Below are 7,866 nucleotides of genomic sequence, written 5' to 3'. Positions count from 1 at the left end.
GTCTGTCTGTGTGTGTGTGTGTGTGTGTGTGTGTGTGTGTGTGGCTGGATCTCAAATGCGAATCACTGCGATCATTGAAGAACATGTCCATGTCGCATTTCACCTCTAAAAATACTATTTTGAAAAAACAAACCAAAAAATAGATAGACCATTAAGATCTCTCTCTAGGCTAGATCTCGTATTTATTTATTTGTTTATTTATTTATTTAATCTATCTCAGTGGTTCTTGATAAACAACACATCATGATATACAAAAGGCAGTGCAAACAAAAACAAAAACAAAATGTAGGCTATAACAACTTGCACGGCTACATTAAAATACAAAAATTAATTAAATGAAAATAATTCAAATTTAATTCAAATTTATTCTAGAATTTTAAGTTGCCAACATTATTTTGATATTTTGAAATCATTAGGTTCTTTTGACATAATAATGTTGATCATTACATTAACCTAATATTGTGTGTTATTGTAAATTTCTTTGTTAATTACAATTGTTAAATTAATTGTAAAACTTGGTAAAATTGTCTTGTTAACTTTGGAAATTGGGCAGTAGATATCTTACTTTGCATAGGAATGAGTAGGGGAGTAAATTTAAATTTTTACATAAAAAGTTAATTTTCTTATCAAAATGTTTCTACACCAAATTAAATTTTTGACTTTTTTAGCAATGTAATGCTAGTAACAATTAATATCTAAAGCTGGCCACACAGTAGAAGATTTTAAGGCCGATTTTAAGCCCGATTTGTACCCCCGAATGATCGGGGAGTGTGGCCCGATTTGAGGCTTGTCGCAAACGATTTTTTGTAGAAAAAATCCTTTATTGTGTGGTGTCATTACGATTATTTAACTGCTCCCGATCGAGACGGAGCGTCCCCGAACTCGAAACATGTTTGATATTTCCGACTCTTGATCTGGCTGCCTCTGACGTGATACCTGCGATAGCCAATGAGAGCAAGCAAGCGTCACTTACCGGATGTTGCGTGCTTCTATAGCTGAAACTTGGCAGTCACAAACATGCCACAAAAGGAGACTACGTCACCCATATTCTTTGTAATACTTTGTTTTTCACTGTGAAACAAAACGCACGGCAGGAGAGCCAGCTGACAATGTTGATTGTCCTCTATTTGTTTATCTTCTCTAGTCATGTTTGATCTCGCAAGTGTCCGTGAGATCTCGTTTCACTGTGAATTCGTTCCTACAATCATCAAGTGTGTGGTCTCGCGGTCTGCTCGAATCGTCTAGTGTGCACGTTCAGAGGATTATAAGGCTAAAAATCGGTTGAAATTGTCTTCATAGGGCTACAACTACTATTGATTGTCCCAAAATCTCATTTAAAATCTAAAGGGAACAGAGCTTTTTCAGTTCTTGGTCCTACGCTCTGGAACTCTTTGCCTTTATCCATCAGATCATCCCCTACGTTATCTTCTTTTAAATCATCTCTTAAAACATATATTTTTTTCTGAGGCTTTTGCTTAACTTGAAAATACTTTTTTGTTTTGTTTCTGTTTGTTTCTTTGTTTGGTGATGTTTTGGTTTACTTATTGTATTATCTAATGATTTCAAATGTTATATTGTCTTAATGCTTTTGTTAGTTGATATTTCTGATGTTTTGGTTTTGGCTACAACTGAATTAGTCAGCGCAAATACAGAGTTCTGGCATGAATCTCTAAATAGCGCAGTCCGATAGGTCTAACTCAATCTGACATAATAACATCATCACATGGCGCAGCTGATTTGTTAATTTGTATCAGCAGCCAATGAGCTTGATGCTCAACATTCAAATACTTGGCTAGTGCCTGCTGTAGCAGCTGCAGCGCACTTCAGAAACCCTCCACCTTCTCCAGCTCCACCTGTATCTGCTACAGGGTGATTCATGTATGCTATATGGAGTTATTTCATATATGTGCAGCAGCAGTATTTCTTACATGCTCACAGCAGCATGTTGTGGATGTATTGGCAGTAGCAAGTCTCGGTACTTGCTCTGCCGCAGCAGCAGCAGTGGAGCAGATCTATTCCGCCAAGACCAAACACATTAACGTTGTCATGTACATTACATGCCAATTCCTCCGAGACTTGTCATGATAGAACTTCATTTTTTGAGTAATCAACTTAAAAATTGGTGTTAATGCTACAAATTAAGTTCGTCTAACTCAGTTGAACATATTTGTATTAGAAGTTGTCATAACTCTGTTGACACGAAAACAATCCCACAATGCAAAATGTTTGTTGAGAATGGCAGCGCTGTTTCATCTGCCTTTAAACTAGTTTAAATCACCACGGAATCTGTGGTTTGTGTCGGAGAGCTCTGCTTCAAACGCGAACGCTTCTCACAGCGCTGATTGGTGGTCGCCTGATCGAGACCTACGAATAAACACACGCGCTGTGCTGTCTTTAGGCAGAGCTAATAACGGTCCGTGCAGCGCGCTTCACACAAGTAGCGCTAAAGACATGACAGCAGCACATGAGTTATCAAATTGTTGTCACTCACGTTTTACTGATACATGATCTGGCCTAAAATTTAGTGCTATCACCTTGTGTTGACATCGTAAAACTTCATGATTTGTAAATTATGATTGGCGGGCCACTTATAATTGCATACATTCCAACAGACAAGCTGCGGTCTATTTGAAATTCATCCACTGGCCCATATTTGGCCCACGCCCGGACTTTGCACCTTCATAGATGCTATTTACAGTGAAAATAGTGATATGTACTATTTATTATATTATAGTGTACTTATTTACACTAAGTGACAACAGCAGGATTTTTAGAGATGTGCTATTTACACTAAGTGAAATAGCCATTCTATTTACGTTATGTAAAAGTAAAAAAAAAGAAAAAGATCAGACATGCCTGCATACGAGTGAGAAACATATACATATGTGAAAATGACAATATTTGTATATGAATGTTAGAATTTAGGTGTTAGCGTTTGAGAATAGAAATGTATGTACGCGAAAGGAGAACGTAAGCGTGTGAGAATAGAAATGTATGTACGGGAAAGGAGAACGTAAGCGTGTGAGAAAAGAAATGTATGTACGCGAAAGAAGAACGTAAGCGTGTGAGAATAGAAATGTATGTACGCGAAAGAAGGGAGAACGTAAGTGTGTGAGAATAGAAATGTATGTCTGCGAAAGGAGAACGTTAGCGTTTGAGAATAGAAATGTATGTACGCGAAAGGAGAACGTAAGCGTGTGAGAATAGAAATGTATGTACGCGAAAGGAGAACGTAAGCGTGTGAGAATAGAAATGTATGTACGCGAAAGGAGAACTTAAGCGTGTGAGAATAGAAATGTATATACGCGAAAGGAGAACGTAAGTATGTGAGAGCGCCAGAATGAATTATGGCTTATGGCCCCTCATGCAACATACTTATTCTGACCTGCACTTATTAAAATATATAAAAGTTATCATACTAAATTATTATATTTTATTATTACATCTTAAAATTTTTGATTTTTTCGTATATGAACTATTGCTACACTGAATTATACAGTATATATCATTTTTTTGTTTGAACTGTAAATCGAGGTATATTGAAAAAAAAATTCAACAGGACACATTATATGTTTCCTTTTTGTCTTTAACTCACAAAAATATCAAATCATGGTTTTCACCAACTGAAATAAAAAATCGGCTGCATAAAATGTATAAATACATGTGACAACTTGCCCCAACTGGCTATTTGGTTAAAAATACTGTCGTGGACTTTTTGCTTCAAAACTCATATCTCAGGTCTTCCTCATTATTCCGGCCAAATGATGCCGTGAATACGAGCGTAATTTGTTTGGTAAGGTGAGAGATGACAAAATAATTAAGCACAGTTCAGCCCTCTGTGCAGCGCATGCAGAATGAAACTAAATATCAAAGAACGTCTATGAGAAATAAATCAAAACATGACTCAGTAGGTCAGATTCAAATTATAGTTACAAATCATCTCCTCCCAGTCACAGCAGCTGAAATTAGTATCATTGCATATTAATAATGGCGTCTTTATGGCTATGATTATGTATATGGACATCACCCTGTGCTCTTGCTGAAATGCTTTTATTGAATGCAATAACAGAATATTGTAGCAGCGTGGAAATTACTGTAATAACAGAAAAACAAGCACGCAGCTGCTATTAAATTATTCTGCTGCACACAACAGCGTTTCAATCGCCGGGATCATTTCAGGTGCGATGAGAAAAACACAGAAATCTGCCTAAGAAAACATCTAGATTGAAAATATATTGATGAAAATATTGGCGTGCACCTGTAATTTATGTAATAGATGTGCGTTTTCTAAAGGAAACAGCAGTGTTTGTAAGACAGCAGACTTGCATTTTAATTTCCTAATGCAATATAAAGTATAACTTCACTTGTATAGCAGTAATATTAATCATAATAATAAATGTTATTTTATAAAACACCTTCAAAAGAAGCTTGCAAGCTGATTATAAACTCTGTATACTATAATTTTCCAGCTTAAACTCCAGACTCATAATAGAAACGGACCTAAAAGTGAGATACAACAAATACTGAAACCAAAATGTTAAAAACCTGAATTAATGGAAATGACTGAATCAAAAATGAAACTCCTGTCATTCTCATGATGTGCCAAACACAAAAGGAGAATTTCTAAAGGCCAATTTCCATGTTCTTTTGCACTGAAGCTCTTAAAAAAAAAAAAGCACCACAGAAATATTTCATTTTTGGGGGAGCTATTCATTTAAAGTGGTCATATGATGCTATTTCAAGTTTTCCTTTGTCTCTGGAGTGTTACAAGCTGTTTGTGCATATATAAGATCCGTAAGGTTGCAAAGACTAAAGTCTCAAACCCAAAGAGATATTCTTTCTAAAAGTTAAGACTCAACCACGCCTTTCTAAAACGCCTCATTTAAACACGCCCCCACAAATCTACGTCACTGTGTGGGAAAATTTGCATAACACCGCCCAAATGTATACGCAAAGAAAGAATGCGTTACTTTTATTCTCGCTGTAGTGCCACCGCCGCTGTGTCATGAAGACGCTGTGTGTTTTCCAAATATGGTAAGGGGCGTAACATTTCCGTCACATGCTTGAGGTATTCAGCCAATCACAGCGCACTGGACAGCTGGCCAATCAAAGCACACCGCGCTTTTCAGAACGATGAGCTACAATAATGTACGGTATGTGGAAAATAATGTTTTTTTTTTTACCTTAAACCATGTAAACACATTGCATTACACCAAACAAACAAAAATGTTATTTTTAGCATTGTCATATGACCCCTTTAAATTGTACGTACTTTCAAATGACTGTCATTTTTAGATTGATTTGTTAGCTTGAATTTGACGCAAATATTGAGGAAACAATGGATGGTTTTCAAGCTAAAGTAAATTAAAAGACTGCTTCTTAAACTGGTATTCTTGTGGGGAAAAAAACAAAACATGCAAGCACTGTCACCGACAGCAAGTTTAGTTTTACTTTTCTTTTTGTTTTCATTTTGAAAAGCTTGTTATCTTCGCTGTTTACCTCACGTTATGCTATGGAAGCTCTCTTTTATTTATTTATTTATTCAATTTTATTCCTCAGTGTTTGCTAAACGTTATGTAATTTATTAGTTGGTGCATATAATGCAGAATGTGGTGTATGCCATGCCTCGTCTTATTCGTTTTTGTTAATAAAAGTTTTGTAAGTGTGTCATTGTATCTTACCGTTTTATTGTTGTTGTGTTTTTTAATTAAGAATAACAAAGAATCCATTTTTTGTTTTAGTCTTAAAAAGTGAAATATGTATAGATGCATGTAAGCAAAACAGACAATTATCTTTTCTTATAAACAAAAAATACAAATTTGCGACCAAATAATGTGCTCATGCGACCAACTGAGAAAGTTAGTCACAAAAAAGCGACCAAGAATGAGTCTGGAGCCCTGAAATGTGTGTCCATCATTCTTCTGCACTAAATGACTGGTGGGGATATTCTCCTTCAATGCAATGACTATTGGCAGATGAATCCTGAAGTACAGCAGATGCTGGTCTATCAATTATAGGCAGCTGTCCAATCGAATCTGAGTCTGTCTCCATCTGCTCACAATGATGCAGGCAAAACATAACAGTGGAAACTCGACTGTTACGGAATATTTCCATCAGCTGGGGATGAGAGCTGCTTGTTAATAATATGTATGTAAACATACAGATGCATTGGTTATACAGTAAGAATAAGAATATAGAAGTGGAGCAGCTCAGATTAATTTCTGAATTTACAGAGACTTTGATAATCAGTTTCATTTTAATCACTAATTGCATGTATGATTTATAATGAGGAAAACAAACTCCGGTTTCTTCAGTGGCTCGGTTTCTGTGAATCATTTAATTGGTAGCATCACCTGTTTACTTGAGGAGTGCCTTCAAACGTCAAATTAAATGCAGAATGATTGATTTATCACTGAACATGCCTGCTTACAATGTTTAAAGTCAATATAATATGAATACTATAACACTGAAAAAAAGGTGTAGAAACTGTTTTCACTCAGAAATTGCTAGGGAAGTTCACAAATAATTACAATGAAATGCCAGGTAAAATATTGAATTAAATATTAAATTTTGAAATCAGCAAACTATCCAGCAAAAAAGAGGTGCAAGTAAGTTAAAACTAGTGCTGTCAAACGATTAATCGCATCCAAAATAAAAGTTTTTGTTTATGTAATATATATGTGTGTGTACTGTGTATATGTATCATGTATATATAAATACACACACATACAGTACATATTTTGAAAATATTTACATGTATTTATACATATATATTTATATTCATATAATTTATGTTATATATAAACATATTTAATATATAAACATTACATATTGTTCTTAAATATATACATGCATGTGTTTGTATTTATATATGCATAATAAATATACACAGTACACACACATATATTATGTGAACAGAGATTTTTATTTTGGATGTGATCGCAATTAATCTTTTGACAGCACTAGTTAAAACACTGAAACATGCACACTGAAACTCCACCTTATCTTATCTCATGTACAAATCTTATGTAAAGATGTCTTGAAGTGGTTGTTTGTGAAAATGATATAAAATCAAATAACTTTCCTGAAAACATAAGTGTAACAATTGGTGGTCTCTGTTTCACAGAAATGCACTTTAACACAAAAAAAATCTATTTAAAAAAAAATGTAAATTATTGTAGTATGGTATGCAAGAAAACTCGGAAAACTCTTTCTTTTTCTCTCGGAAAAGTCTTTTTACCAGAACAATTAATACAATATTCACAAATTACATATTTTGCATACTTATTAAATAAACATTTATTATATTATGTGCACATTATGTGCACACATCTGCATATTATATGATTGTGACAAAGATAGACAAATATAATTAAATAAATAAAATTCATAAATTGTCATTTATTTATTTATTGCTTAACTCAAAAGTTAACTCATTCAAAAAAATGTAAGATCTGATTTAAAAAGTAGTCTCTTCTGCTCACCATGGCTGCATTTATTTGATCAAAAATACCGTAAAAACTGTAATATTGTGAAATATTATTACAATTTAAAATCGCTGTTTTCTAAGTGAATGCATGTTAAAATATAATTTGTTTCTGTGATCAAAGCTGTATTTTCAGCATCATTACTCCAGTCTTCAGTGTCACATGATCTTCAGAAATCATTCTAATATTTGCTGAGAAAGAAACATTTCTGATTATTATCAAACTGTTGAAAACAGTTGTGCTGCACAATATTTGTGTGGCTGAGTCCCGCTTACAGACTGTGATGAGGCACCTGAAGCTAATAGCACCTCATCAGAGCTCCCATAAAGCCCCAGCGGCTCTCCGTTAGTTCTCAGGTTCACGGGGGTTTTTTTTTCAC

The sequence above is a fragment of the Sinocyclocheilus anshuiensis genome, unplaced genomic scaffold, assembly GCF_001515605.1.
Source record: "Sinocyclocheilus anshuiensis isolate Anshui unplaced genomic scaffold, SAMN03320099.WGS_v1.1 scaffold1854, whole genome shotgun sequence".
Classification (NCBI taxonomy): domain Eukaryota; kingdom Metazoa; phylum Chordata; class Actinopteri; order Cypriniformes; family Cyprinidae; genus Sinocyclocheilus; species Sinocyclocheilus anshuiensis.
Note: the sequence above shows the minus strand (reverse complement) of the source record.